At 37.2% G+C, this 16,475-nt stretch overlaps 1 protein-coding gene across 1 annotated transcript in view; it reads left to right on the forward strand.

Annotated features, from left to right (window-relative positions):
• ANKRD42 (ankyrin repeat domain 42) overlaps window positions 1-16,475 on the forward strand; it is a 1,245,350-nt gene that overhangs the window by 861 nt on the left and 1,228,014 nt on the right. The window lies entirely within an intron of this gene.

The raw sequence follows: 16,475 nt of genomic DNA on the forward strand, positions 1-16,475 counted from the left end.
AGACCATGGCACATCAGGTAGGTACCATACTCACCTTTGATGCTGGAAGACCGGATGTGGGACGTTCTTTGTGTTTCACTGTTGCAGTCATCGCATTTGGGTTATCTGCTTGCAGTAGCCTTCAGTCGGCCTGATTATCAAAGTCTTGGGTCTTGCGTCGGTTGCTGTCTCATCTTCCGTGACGTCAGGTAGTCAGGGGTATAAAGCATGCAGCCGACACCATTACATCAGTCTTTCTTTCCGTGCGGTGCCTGAAGCAGAAGCAGTTCGCAAGTGCCAGTCGGCCGACTCCTGAAATTTTCGTTTTCGAGTTTCAGAACCGAAGTCTTCAACTAAAGCTAAGTACCTTGTTGGGGAAACATTTTCTTGCTCTAAACCGATGTCAGTAAAAGTCAATAATTGTATTTCTTGTGGAAAGCAAATACCTCATAAAGATTTCCATTCGTACTGTATTCCTTGCCTCGGCGTACCTCGCTGTCAGTTTTGTGCCTTATTTAAGCAATGAACTATTCGTTGTCGGTATATTTACGCTTCTAAATATTTTGGTACTCGGTTCAATTATCCAGATATGTCTTCGGTAAGCCATCCGACTACCGACATTCTGAAAAAACGCAAAGATAAAGACAGAGACAGGCTGCCTAGGTCCAAAGCTGCCGATGACGCTTCTCCTAAGCTAGTCACCAGTTCGCCAGTACTCAGTGAGGCACTTTCGCAGCCCCTGATACCTGCTACTTCAGATTCGCAGGCCTCTACTGAGACCCATTTGGAGTCCGGTATGCCGCGAGATGCTTCAACCATGGAACCTGCGGATGTCTCTACCTTGGATGGGTCCAGAGCCGCTGTGCAGGCACCGGCTTCTGAGGGTGTATTCAGGCCTACTGACTTGCATATTAAACCAACTCCATCTTCTTCTTCAAGGCCTAAATCTCGAACCATGCCTAGAAAACTGACGCCCAGACCGCATGGTCAGGCCTCTATGCCTAAAAAACAAATGATAAGAATGGCTGAAGACTTTATTACTTTAATCAGGGGAAGCCAACCTTCCCCTACTAAGAGACCTAGGACTGAATTTTCTTATGATACTTCTGACCAGGATTCTGAAATTTCTTTTCCCTCTGATGACCAGGATTTACCCTTATCTACCTATGAGGATTCTGATGCAGAGGACTCTATTCCCTCTGCCCCCCAGAGGATTTCTCTTTTGGTGAAACCTTGCATACTCTTAGGGAGCATTTTCATTGGGAAAGCCAGGATTACTCTGATTCTAAAAAGAGGCTTAGGGATTTCTTACTCCTGCCCCAGCACAGGCCTTTAGCTATCCCTCCTGTATTAGATGTTGTTGATGATGCCTTTTCGGAATCTAGCTTGGCCCCTGACTCTCTACCTCCTGCTTCCAGAAAACTGCCAGTTTCATATGAGTATCAGCAGCATATTATTGGATTGCTTAAACAGAAAATGATGTTGATTCCTGATTGTGCTGAAAATAAAGATTTACAGGATTTAATGCATTCTGCTGAACAGGTTGGAAAACATACTTTGCAATGTGGTTTTGATTCACTAGAAGCATCTTGTAGGGCTGCTGTCACTGGGTCTGTACTTAGAAGGCATGCTTAGCTTAAGGAGCAATCCTTTCCAGATCATGTTAAAGCTAAACTACTGGATGCTCCCTTAAATCAGGACTGCCTGTTTGGCAACAACGCAGAAGAAGTTCTTAAAAAGATAGAGAAAAAAGCTAAATCTATGCAAACTGTTAAAGATTTCCTACAAGTACAGCCTCCAAAATTTAGTAGGCATTGGCCCTCTAAGAATTGGTCCTTTCCTGCCTCTTCTAGGCCTTCTCAGTCCAAACCCAGAACCAGCAGAACAACCAGGCTTCAGTCCCAGGGTACGCACAGAACTAAGCAGTGGGGGGCTCCCACTTCCAAATCAGGGAGTAGTAAGACTCCCCCCTTTGGTAAACTGTCTCAATGACTTAACTTTAAAACTTCCAAGCACTTCTCAACTGATCGCTCCTTTAGGGGGAAAGATTGCTCTGCAGGCAAAAAACTGGATACTCATTACCCAGGACAAATGCATTTTAAATATAGTTTCCCAAGGATACAGATTTCAATTCCACAAGTTACCAATCACAAACGGTTGGCCAGATCTACCCCCAAATCAGTGGGCAGAGGCTCAAAAGCAAGTACTCTCTCTCTCTCTTAAGCATAAAGGCGATTCAAATTGTACCAGAAGAGGAAAAGGGACAAGGTTTTTAAGACTTTTCCTGGTACCCAGAAAAGACAACTCATGGCGTCCTATCCTGGACCTGTCTACCTTAAACACCTTTTTGGTGATTCCAAAATTCAAGATGCTAACTCTTCACCAGTTGCTTCCTATGCTAGGCAAAGATGCATGGTTGGCAACACTCAAATTAAAGGAAGCCTATCTGCATATCCCGATCAGGGAATCTTGCAGAAGATACTTACACGTCAAAGCAGGCTACAAGCACTATCAGTTCTCTGCACTGCCCTTTGGCTTATCTACTGCACCCAGGGTATTCACAAAGTGTCTAATTCCAGTCATTGCATTTTGCAGGCAAAGAAATATTCAAATGTACCCATACCTGGACGATTGTCTAATTCAGGCAGAAAGCCAGGACATACTTTTGAATCATCTGGCATTTGTACAAAAGGTGCTAACTTGTCTGGGGTATACCATAAATGAAAATAAATCACATCTGGTACCCTGTCAACAGATTATATTCCTGGGAGCAAGCTTGACCACAACTTCCCAGATGGCTTTCCTCACGCCAGAGAAACAAATTCATTTGACAGTTTACTTCAAACTAATGGCCACAAAAACCCTGCTATCTGCAAGGCAAATACTGCAAGCTTTGGAGTTCATGGCCTCCTGCATTCTACTAATTCCATATGCAAGACTGCATATGAGGAAACTACAATGGTATATAAAAAGCCTATGGTGTCAACATTCTCAGGACCTAGAAGCAATGATTCCTATCATACCTTGCCTATGGTTAGAGTTCCTTTGGTGGGTGGAGGTCTGCCACCAAAACAAGGGACTACCATTCACCCTACCTCCTGCTGCCCAAACCCTAACAACAGATGCATCAGACTATGCATGGGGGGCTCACATGGCATTCAGGGCAAATGGAACCCAAGTCAAATGCACCTGCATATCAATCAAAAAGAAATGTTAGCTGTGACAGCCTTCAAAGACCACATTCTTCCAGGACAATTAATGGTAAAGACAGACAACACCACTGTTATGTGGTACATAAACAAGCAGGGGGGCACCCATTCTTACCCCCTCTGAAGACTAGCCATGGCTCTGTGGAACACAGCCTTGAGCTACCAAGTGCATCTACAGGCTCAGTTCCTGCTAGGAAAACTAAATACACTGGCAGATGAACTAAGCAGAAATTTCATGGTCCCACACGAGTGGAAACTAGACCCAAAGACTTTCAACATGTTGATAAACAAATGGGGGAGCCAGATATAGACCTGTTTGCCTCCCCCAGAACTACCAATTGGACAAATTCTGTACAAGGATTCCCCACAAACAAGCTTGGAAAGTGGATGCTCTGTCCTTCAGCTGGAAAAACCTATCAGTTTATGCATTTCCTCCTCTGCCTCTCCTCCCCAAAGTACTACTAAAGATCAAACAGGACAAACCAAGGACGATATTGATTGCACCAGACTGGCCATGTCAACACTGGTGTACCCCCTCTTGCGCAGTGTGCCACTACTGGCTCCATGGCACCTGCCTCAGACCCCTACCCTGTTGTCACAACAGGAGAACCAGGTTCTGCACCCTCAGCTTCAAACCCTGAACCTGGCAGCCTGGCTAATTATCTAATCTCTCCGCTACCATCCCTCAGTAAACAAGTGTTGGATATCATTTTGGAGGCAAGGAGGCCTAGTACTAGAAAATCTTATGCTGAAAAATGGAAAAGATTCTGTGCCTGGAACCAGACTCAAGGGATGGGCACAGCAGTGCCCAATTTACCTCAGATTCTTCAATACTTAACTGAGATGCTTCACAAGGGCCTTTCTTTTTCTTCCATCAAAATTCATGCCTCAGCCATTTCAGCTCATTATAACACAGATCCACCCCTCTTCTCTCATCCACTGCTCAAGCAGTTCCTCAAAGGGGCCAAAAACTTAAGATCACCCAGGAGCGCCCCGACTCCAGCCTGGGACCTCAACTTTGTATTGGAAAAACTCACTCTTCCTCCTTATGAGCCAGCTGCAAGTGCAGATTTAAAATTCCTTTCTTGGAAAACAGCCTTCCTTTTAGCAATCACTTCAGCAAGAAGGGTATCTGAATTACAGGCCCTTATGGTAGTGGAGCCTTTCATCATCTTTCATGCGGATAGAGTGTCCCTCAGGACCAATCCCTCCTTCATGCCCAAGGTGGTATCCAGTGTGGCTCTTAATCAGTCCATTCATCTGCCATCCTTCTTTTTTAATCCACAGAACAAAGGGGAACATATACTGCACTCCTTAGATGTGCACAGACAAGTTAGATTTTACTTGGACAGGACTAAACCTCAAAGGAAATCTGAACAACTGCTGGTGGCATTTGCTGCAGGGGCAGAGGGAAGGCTATTTCAAAGCAAACCATTTCTAAATGGATAGGCCATTGCATTCATTTCTGCTATAAGCACCATGGAATACCTGTCCCACAGGGGATAGGACCACATTCAACCATGGCTACATCTACCTCTACAGCCTTTCTCAGAGGTGTCCCTACCAGGGACATCCTAGAAGCTGTTACCTGGAGTTCTGTATATACTTTCACCAAGCATTACCATTTGCCAATTTTCTCTAAATCCAGAGCTGGCTGCAGTCTTGCAGGGCCTTATAGCTAGTCCTAATGCTATCTAAATTCTTCCTCCCATTCATAGCTTTGGGAACCTACCCAAATGTGATGACTGCAACAGTGAAACATGAAGAACATGGTACAGTTGTGTACACTTACCATAAATGTAGATGTTCGAGTGTATTCACTGTTGCAGTCCAGTCCTGGTTACCCTCCCTCCAGCCCCCTGACTTCTTTTGGCTATACCTCTACTCTCCTTTACTATGCTTAAAAGCTTTTTGGTGTATTTGCTTTTTTGTTGGAGGTATAACCTAATATATATTTATTTAATTGCTTCCCATTAGGGGGGCACCTGACATCTGGGACAAGAAAAACTGATGTAAGGGCATCGGCTGCATGCTTTATACCCCTGACTACCTGACGTCACAGAAGATGAGACAGCAACCGACGCATGACCCAAGACTTTGATAATCAGGCCGACTGAGGGCTACTGCAAGTAGCAATGTGACATTGATAAAGGCTTTGTAATATACAAGCCGAAACCGGTCTGTTTGGTACATTTTAATTTATTGTTATTCTGTCTCCACGGTCTGCTGGTCATATATTTTGGTCTACATAGTGTTTTAGGACCCTGCAGATGCCTTACTTGCAGAGGCTTTTTTTGGAATTGTTCTTAATACAGAAAAGGGTACTTTTCTGTTAAACCCCTACCACTTTGCACTGCTGTGTTTTGCCGCTAATCCTTAAAAAGGAAAAAAAAATCAAGAAAACTAAACAAAACATGCCCGTTTTTCCAAAGTTAATAAATCTGCACTAGGTTAGAAATGGTTTACTAGTAGGTGTGACTGTGCACTATGAAATATTGGAGCAAACACTTGCTCTCTCCAAGCAGAAAACAATAAGAATGCTCAAGAGGGACGTTCCTACACGTCTGGGTACAGGAAATTAGTTTTTTTGTGTTACAGCTAAAACATAATTTCTTAAATGTGGTGTTTATTCTGGATGCCTCTAAACTGTTCCTAATTTTACAGAACGTGTCTGATTTTACCTTATATTTTTGCCAGGACATGACTTGCAGAAATTTGGGGAAGAGAGTAATTCATTTAGCCTCCGCCACCACATTTTATCCCATATACTGTTTGAAATTTCACTTATGCATACTGCAAGACTGAGTTAATGCACCGAGGCAAGTACAATACAATATGTTGTTTATTAGGGCAGATAATAACAAGGGATTTAGAAACACATACATCTTAGAAAACTACACCTGAAACACAACACAAATGATAATTAAAACCTGACAGCATTGCAGCCAGTCTTAATTTTGGTAACACACACACAATTTGGTAACACACACACATACACACACCAGTTATTTGACCAAAAAAAACCCATTTTTACTTAAGCATATGCCCTTCCAAAGATGTAGACAAATTTCTTGGGTGTTGGCAAGCAGGAAGGAGGGCAAACTAAAGACCGAGATAAGTGCCGATGAAATAGCGGCAAAACACAGCAGAGCAAGGTGGTTAGGGGTTTAATGGAAAAGTACCCAGAAAAGAATTATTTACAACATATTTATAAATATTTAGAAATGTACAAATATATAGATATACAATATATATGTACACATATTCATAATTTTTCTGACAATCATACTATTATTTCATCCCTATTAGACCACATTCCCTTTTCCATAACCATCATCTGATTTTACTTAATATCATTAAATATAATTTTATTTATTCTTTCATTCCAGATAATCCACATGACATAAACTTTTTATCCATTCTTTTAACGCATCATTTACTTCTATTCTTATAATATCCATATTTAATCATATACATGTTTTTATCCACTTATTTTATATCTTTGAAAAAATCTTTTACATAGTTTTTCTCATAACTTTTTATTCTTTTACATTTCCAAAACAGATGCTCAGTAGTTTCTTCTTCTTAACAATGTAACCATATTGTAGTACTTTTCTTTTTATATGACATATTTCCTTTTACTGGTAATTTATCTATTACTAGTCTCCACAAAAAATCTTAACATTCTACTTTCTGATTACACCATTTGCTTCTTATTTTTATAGCTTTAACGTTTTCATTTGTTAGACGTTTCCCATGGTTTTGTTTTATCATTACATGCTTACACCATACTTTTCTTTCTTTTTATATAACATAATTTTTTATTTTCCACAAAAATATTTTTCTTGCTAACATTTTATTTCTTCATTTATACACTCTTTTTCTGTTTTGCTCTTTTTTACCATACCCCCAAATTTATCACACTTGTATTTCTACAGTTTTACTACTAATCTCTCATCATTTTCATTTATCCACTTTAACATTCTGAACACATTTAATGAAGCAACGTATAGTACTGGGCTAATTAACCCTAAACCTCCTTCCTTTTATTTACAGCCCAAACTACTCTTTTTACTGGGTTGAATTTAAAACAACATATAAATGACAAAATATATCTGCAATAATTCATTTCCAAATACCATTGGCAACATAATTATTTTTCCCATCATTACTGAATTTATCAAATAAACATTTTTTTCTGAATTATAATTTATATGTTCTCCAGAAAATACGTTTGTTTTATTTCTTCTTCTTCTTACATCAGTATTCCCAGATTTTATACCAAACACAGAAATTCCTTTCATTATAAAATATATACCCCCATTTTTACTACATCACATAAACTTTACTTTTCTCTTTATTTAAAGCTACCCCACCACATCTAGACACATATTTGTGCAAATTATTATTTCTTTCATCCAAAATTTGGGTTTTTGCAATTATTATAATGTCATCTGCCTATGTTAACAGAACTGGAAGTTTTAACCCTTCAGGTGTTCTATACCCCACCTCCTTCATTTTGTAATTTATTTCACATACTGTCATGTTCATAACTAATGCAAAGAGTATACAGCTCATTGGGCATCCCTTTGTTACACCACTCTTCATATGCACCTCTTGGCTTAAATAGCCATTTACAAGTATTTTACTTTATTATTGATATATGCTGACATACATAATTTCCTTACTTTCTCACTTATATTATATTCTTTTATTATTCCCCATAAGATGTCATGTCCATTTGCATCACATGCCTTATTAAGGTCTCCTATCATGATTTTTGCTTCTTCTTTTCTATTCTTAATATCTACAATTTTTCTAATTATCATTAATAATTCTTGACAACCCTTTCCTTTTATACTATATATATATATATATATATATATATATATATATATATATATATATATATATATGTATGTATATATATGGGTCTACCTGAGATGGTCGACAAGCTATTTGATCGACTTTCATTTGGTCGACAATTCATTTGGTCGGCAGGCATATTTTCCCCCCTCCCAATGTTGTGCAACCCTGGAGTTGATATATATAGTTAGGGGGGTGGGGGCAAAATGAACTGTCGACCAAATGAAAGTCGATCATATGGCCTGTCGACAATGTGATAGGGATCCATATATATATATATATATATATATATATATATATATATATATATATATATATACTATCTTCTATAATATTTTCCATTTTAGTTTCAAATCTCTTTTGTATTATTTTGATAAAGATATTATAATCATTATTATTTAATGCTATCAGTCTCTAGTTTTTTTAATTGTCTTCTGTCTTCCTTCTTCCATCTGGATTTAAGTATTCTATTACATAATTATATATACGTAAAAGCTTCATTTAACCATTCATGTACAATCTTTAAAAATATATTTTTTGACAAACCCTTAATTTTTATGCATTTCATACCTTATTCTGTCTGGTGCTGAAGCCAAATCTATATTTACTTTTTCTAATGCTTTATCTAGCTCATATAAAGACATTTCTTTTACAACTCATTCTTTTTTCTGTCACCTTTTTTACTTTCCATTATTTTTCCCTGCCTTCTTTTTTTTCTTCAAACCTTTCTTGTACATATTGTACTGCAATATTCATGATCTTTGCCTGAGTTCTCTATTCTCCTGTTACATTTTTTTATTTCTCTCATTACACTACTATCTTCCTGTACTAATCTGCTTAAATAACTTGATATTTCTTCTCTTCTTCCTTGTAAAAATATCTTTGCTTATATAATAATTTTTGTATTTTTTTTAATTTCTTTAATGTAATTATTTTTATTTGCCAAACTACTTTCTATCGTTATGTTCTAAATCTTCCACTGCAGTATTATATGTTGTTTTATATTTTTCTTTATTTACTTTTCTCACATAATATTGCCACTGTAAAATAACATTCTTTGTATTTTCCTTAAATATCATTCACCATTCAGACCAGTTTTTACAAATTTTTCTCAGAGTAATAATACAGTCTATCCATGACTGTATTCCTATTTTTTTCCTTCTTCATTCTATGCTTTCTCATTTTCCTTTTTATTCCTTTGCCTGTTTTTATATATTCCTTGTTTTCCTTTATCTCTAGCCATACTGCAAGATGATCAGAAAATCCTGTTTCAACTAATCCTCCCATGTAAATAAACCTTCTGATACTGTAACATAATCTGTTTCCATTCTATACATACCCCTTTTGTAAGTCTATAAATTTTTGTCCCAAGTTTTAACTTACCACATCTTATAACTTCTAACATTTTTTATATAATTTACTTTCTTTTTATGCTTGCTTGTTAAATCACAACTAAAGTCTCCTGTTATAATATTCATATTTATCACTACATAGTCTAAAATCTGACGAAATAAACTTTCTTTATTATTAGTATAAGTATATCATGTTATAATTCTATATACTTGTTCTTTCCATTTTAAATATCTACAATAGTTAATCTTCCCATTTTTATTAAAGTTATATCTAAAATCGTTACTGTATTTTGACAGAATACAACTATTCCAGAACATCTCTCATTTCCCAAAAATTATCTTTCCTCTCCATAGTTTCTCTGTTTGTAATATTTCTTTATTTGTTAAAAATCTTGTGTCTTCTAATGTAATTACATTTGCATCACATGTATTACACCATTCCAAAATTCCTATTTTTCTTACTATATTCTTAATACTATTCACATTACAGATGGCACTCTAGCTGTCTTAATGGGCCATTCTATGCCTAGCCAGTTTTCCTCCTAAAGGTAAGAATCAAACACTGTACCTTTGTCTATGAGTCAAACACCTTAACCATTATACCAACCCCCAAATGTTAGCTTTATATATTCTTTTTCATCCATTTCCTTTCTTTTTACTTTTGTAGTTATCCCTTTACATTTACCTTTTCTGTCTTTTACCATTTTACCAAAATAATTTTGTCTTTTTATAAAGACCCATCTTTTATAAAGACCCATCTATGTCAAGCAAAGTTCTTCATTAGCACTTTTCAAGAAAAATCTTGATGAGTGGATGGGAAATACACCCCGGGGATCACTTCTGTGTCTCTGCTCGACAGTAGCACAGGAAAATAACTTTCTTAGGTGGCATAAGCCAGGGAACCTTGTTGACTAGGCTTATGTAGGCCCTCAGGCCGATAGCCTAGTACCTACCTATGAACCTATAATCTCAAAATTTGTCTTCTTCGTCACTTATTTCAGAGCCTTCTTCATTGTTCCGTTTATTATTTTTTCTCAGCTACTTTTTCTTGTTTCTACTACTTCTAAAATTTTCTTCTCTTTTTTTTTTCTTTTCCCTTATTGTTATTTTCATTTTTTATAGTCTATCCATAAATGTCCAGTTTTGTTACGTTTATAACATTTCAGTTCACATTTTTTGCATCATGTCCCATTTCCCCACAAATATAACAATTTATTTTCTCACAGTTACTTATCTGATGTCATACTTTTCCACAAAAAAAACAAGTTTTGGGTTGTCTGTAGTATTTTACAACAACACCCCTATTACCCTCCACATTTATCGTGCCTGGTATATATATAATTTTTTCTCTCTCTATTTTTAACACAATATTACAACCCAGTCTGCCAGTCCATTATCCCCGTTATCATAAACTTTTGCAATGTCCAGTACTTCTTTACATAAAGTCTTCAAATGCCCCTTCAAAGTCTGTCTTTCCACCTCTGTTCAAAATTGTACGTGAATTTTCTTTTTTTGTTTCCCTGTTAAATGGTTTTATCAAGTAAAGATTCCATGGGTTACAGTCTTTCTTTTTTCATATTCTCCAAAAAAATTTCAGTTGAAAAAAAAGTGACAAATATAATGTTGCAAGTAAGAATAAATGCTCTTACCTCATGTGCTTTTACATACAAAGGAGATATTAAATTGTCCCACACTTCATACCTGTTCATTTCTTTGAATCCTTACCATGTACTTCCATTTTCATTTTCTTCTGCCTCTTTTCTTTTCTGCTACTCCTCTTTTGCCTTCTTTTACTTTCTTTTCAATTTACCACTTTTCTTCAGGATTGTCTCTGCATTCTCCTTTTGTATTTTCTCCATAATGTCCCTCTAGGAAATATCTCCTTAATTTTCTGGCTCACTCTGCATCACCATTTCTTTAAGCAAATTGTCCCGCAACAGAGTTGTAATTATACAGCAACCATTTTCTGACTCATCTCCATCAAATAGATTTCTTTGAAACATCTCCTGACAGAATCCTGCACTCATGCTTCAGTCTCTATATTGGCTTTCTACTCCATTTTTCTTACCACTCCATTATCTCCTTCTCTGTCCATCCCCTGGTTCTCCGGATATCCTCCACTCCTGGAATGGAAACAGGAAGTGCTCATGCAAAGTGGGTACCACTTGCAACAACGATGAGTAAGGGAAGTTCCCTGATACCCTGGCCAAATTTCCCCTAGTAGTAGAAATAACACCTTTTTTCTCCCCTCAAAAGCAGCCACTAGTCTAGTGCCAATAACCCCATCAACAAAGGATAAATAACATAAAAAATAAATACATTTTATTGTTTCTTCAAGATTGTTGCTAGCATAACTATTAACTTTGAAAGGGAAGCAATGCACATTTGCTTATTGAAATGAGTTGGAAATGGGAGAGGAAAAGGGTGGGGCTTTTGTCAAGGTGTTTGACAGCCCTACTAAAATGTGTGCTACAATACATGTGTAAGCAGCATTTGTGCTATATGAGAATTAACTTTGTTGTGGTAATTTTTTGTATTAAGGTGATACTTATTTAAGTAATTGATAGTAATGCACACTCAAGGGTATTGTGAAGCCTGTGTATGTTTGTAATCTGACCTTAATCACCATGCTGGGGGTTTCCTAGCTGAAGGGATAAGTCTGTTAAGGGAAAACTCAACACCTATCTGTCCAAAGTCTTAGTCCAGCTGCAATGATACCAGTATGGAACAGAGGAAGTCTTGGTTTGAGTCACAAATATGAGCTAATATTATCCTTTCACTTCTATGATTGTAACAGTGCCTAAGCAGAGGGCTTTCTCTGCATTTCTGTGTGTGATTTTGTAATTTGACTGTGATCACCATGCTAGCAGTTTTCTAGGTGAAAGGATAAGGCTGTTAAGAGAAATCTCAACATCTATCTGTCTAGAGGCTCTTGTTGGTCCTGTGGCAGTGACACCACCATGGTATGCTCGAGGTCTTGGGATCAAGGACTAAATGAAAGCTAATATAACCCTTTCACTTCTATGATTCTAACAGTGGGTAAACAATGGGTTTCTATGTGTGTTTGTGTGTGTGTGTGTGTGTGTATGCTTGAGTGTTTCTAATTTGACAACTATCAACATTAAATATATAAGGCAGTCTGTATCTCTCAGAAATCTGTACATTTCTAAAATATCATTTTTGGGAGAGTTATAATTGATCTTTATAGTCCTTGTTTTTGTTCTTCCAGTTAATTGTGTATCCAAATAGGGTACCACATTTTTTTCAAGCTCCAAAGACAGGGCATCTGTCTCCTTGTCTGGAACTGCAAGCTAGGCAATAATGTAATCCACATAGATGGACAGTTTCAAATTTTGTCTTCTAAGAAAATAGCTATGCATTGGGGCTGTCCTTTACCTTTCTGCCACGAGCTCAGTATGTGAGGCAAACAAAAGAGAGGAAAGCTGGCATCCTCACATAGTCCCTGTAAGTATCCGATATTAATAAAGCAGATCTCAGCATAAGTTGTGCAACTGACCCACCATACATAGCTTTTGATAACTTGAGAAAATTATCCATTGATTCTGTTTTATGCAGGACTTTTGACTTTTCCAGGTAACTCAACTGACAGCTCTTTCTCCATCAAGGCTTATTAATAGTAACCTTTGATGCCTGACTGATGTATCATCCAAATGTAAAATAGTTTTGTTAAGTTATATAATGTATTGTATAAAGGGACAAAGCCAAATTGTTCAAGATTTACAACAGATTCAAGCATCTCAGTTAATCTCTTAGCCAAAATTGTTGCAAATGGCTTGTAGTTTTTTTTTAAACAACGTTATTGAATTATCACTTGTGACATAGGCAGATTTACATTTATATAAAAGTAATTAAACTGTATTAACAAGTTCACGTTTACAAACATTATACTTCACGTGTATTGCTATCTATCTATATATATATATATAATATAACCTAAGCAACATTACATAAATTATTAAATTCCTGCCCTTTTTTTAAACAATAAACATCTTTATTAAACCATCACTTATGACATAGCCAATTATACATCTATATAAATGAAAACAAACCACACCTACACAATCCTAGTTGGAAGCATTTTACATCACAAACCATACCGGCACACTCCCAGATGCAAACATACATCCTTTATAAAAAACACAATCATTTCAGTCAAACATTACATATCTCATTTAAGTCCTGTCTTCTATTGAACCTCATTCCTCCCCATATGTATTGTTCCCACAATTCCCATTTTTTCCTATGTAGTTTGCTCCAACTCTTTTCTAAAGATCTCAGTTCTAATTGTTTTATCTCTTATTATATTCACTGCTTCTAGTATAGTTGGTTTAGATTTTGATTTCTGTTTTCTAGTAATTGCTTTTTTGGCAGCAATCATAATTAGACACAGCAAGGCTTTACCATGTCTAGGCAATTCCGATTCTTTATCATAGCTCAGAAAAGTCATCTTCCTAGTCACACCATTCTGCCCACCCAGCATCTCTGACAATGTATCCCGCAGGGAATCCTTAAAGTCCACCAGCTCACTACACTCCCAGAAAATATGTTTCCAATTACCTCTTTCTTCCCTATCACACCTTCAACATTTGCTGTCTATCTGAGGAAAAATTCTCTGGAGTCTACTTGGGGTATTAAAAAAATCTATGTAAACATCTCCAAGCAAAAATTCTAATTTTTTTAGATTTTATTGCATATTTGAGAGACATACATAAATACTCCTATTATTTCTATGTGAATAGCTTATCCAGTCTCTCTTCCCAATCCTTTCTAACCTCCTCTGATTAAGCCTTTTATTTATCATGCAATATTTTATATGCTGTCCTAATTATTCCTTTTTTAATAGCAGCTTCTGTTCTAGATTCTACAAAAACTCTACCAGTGCTGGTCTTTGATTTAGGATCCCCCATTTCTTTCTCTTTGCCTATATTCTGATATAAATCCTTGATAGGGAAGGCAATCTCTAATTTGCAGTCCAAATAAATTTTCGGCATCTTCCCATTCTATCATCTTTCCCTCTCTTGTTATTTGCTCCCAATACTTTAGTTCCTTTGCCAGTTTTCTCCAATAAATTCCAGCACCCTTTTGTCTATATCCCTAATTGCAGCCATCCCTATTGACAGAATCTCCTTTCTCCATTCCCGTGTTGGCTTAGTTCTTAGGATACTTTCCATTACTTTAAAGGTATAATATTCTGTATGATTATTGTTATTCAAAGCCTTGCATCCAAAATCCGAGTCTTTCCTTGTTGTTTGAGCTTCCCCCTCTTTAATCATCATCCCTTTCCACTTTGAATTATAATTTTCTGCTTGTGCTATGTTTAGGAGCCTTAACTGTGTATCTCTGAAATACACTTTCAAATCAGGTAATCCAAATCCACCCTGTTCTTCTGGAAGAATCAGCTTATCCCACTTGACTCTTGCCATTTTCTCCTCCCAAATAAAGTCCTTCAGCTCTTTATTAATTGGTATCCACATGTCCTCCCTGCGGTCGATGGACGTTAAAGACATGCAGGTAGGTGCGAGTGTGAATGGGCGTGCCTTCTTTGAAGGTTGGGCATCGGGCTGGCAACTCGGCACTGTAAAAATTCACTGCCAATCATAAGCGGACCGGAGTTCCGCTGTGGCGTCCCCTAACCAGGAAAAGCCAAAAGACTATCCACAGCTTCTTCTCTAATTGATAAAAATGTGCCTGACCTATATATAAGACTAATGGTACTAAAAGCATTTTAACTGCTTGAATCTTACTATCCATGTCCATATAACAAAGCTTCCATTTTCTCAGTTTTTGTATTCTCTTTTTGTTTAGCCTCTTCTCATATAACTTTAGCTGCCACACCAGAGTCATTTTTAATCCATACTTATATATACTTCATTTTATCAAGTCCCCGTAAATATGGATATTTCTGAACCAGTTCATATGTGGGTACATAATTTACCACTATTCCCTGTGTTTTAGCTTCATTAATTTTGTATCGAGAAAATATTTGAAACTGTCTCAAAATGTTCCACAACACTGTAATATCTCTTTCTGGTTTTGTCAGGTATAAAGTAATATCATCTGCAAATACAACTAGCTTTTCTTGACTATTATACCAATTACATCCTTGAATTTCCAAGTCCCTTATTTTCCAGTGGTTCTAAATATAATCAAATAACAAAGGGGAAAGAGGACACTCCTGCCTAGTTCCTCTGCTCAAGCAGAAATTATCAGAGAGGACCCCACTCACTTTAGTTTTCACCTCCGACCCCTCATATATCCTCTTAATCAACCTTATAATTTTTTCAGGAAATGCACATGGTTCCATTGCCCTGCTCATAATGTCCCGGCTTACTCTGTCAAGAGTTTTCTCTGCATCAAGACCCACCAACAACAACAATGGTATTTTCTTACATTCTGCTTCCCTTTGGAGCATCAGTGTTCTGTTAATATTGTCAAATGCTTGCCACCCCTCCACCAAAAAAAATCGATCCATATCTATCAATTTTGGCATGACTTTTGTCATTCTTTTAGCCATTATAGACATGAACACTTGGCATAATAGACATGCACACTTTATAATCATGCTTTAATATTGAAATGGGCCTGTATAAAGCTGGATCTGATGGATCTTTACCCTCTTAGGTAATACAGCTACCACTACTTTCTTCCAGAATGTTGGTAATTCTTCTACTCTTGAAAAAACTGTTAAACAAAACCTTGCAGATCTTTATAGTTTTTTTCCCTCCTTGCTTCCAAACTTCACAGGAATACCATCTATTCCTGGGGACTTTCCTGTAGATTCATTATACATAATAATTTTTATCTCATCTCCTCCTATCCTTGTTTGTGTCTTTTGGCTTTTCCTGGTTAGGGGTCGCCACAGCGGAACTCCGGTCCGCTAATGATTGGCAATAGATTTTTACGTACTGGCTTGCCGAGCCTAACGCGCAACCTTCAACGAAGGAACGCCCATTCATGCATGTTGCTACACAGAAAACGGTCTAACTGAGAATCAAACGGGCAACGTCTAACTGTGAGGCGACGCTACTGCAGCAACACCACCGCAGTC

Source organism: Protopterus annectens, chromosome 5.part0 (genome assembly GCF_019279795.1).
Source record: "Protopterus annectens isolate FY-2018-M chromosome 5.part0, PAN1.0, whole genome shotgun sequence".
NCBI lineage: Eukaryota > Metazoa > Chordata > Ceratodontiformes > Protopteridae > Protopterus > Protopterus annectens.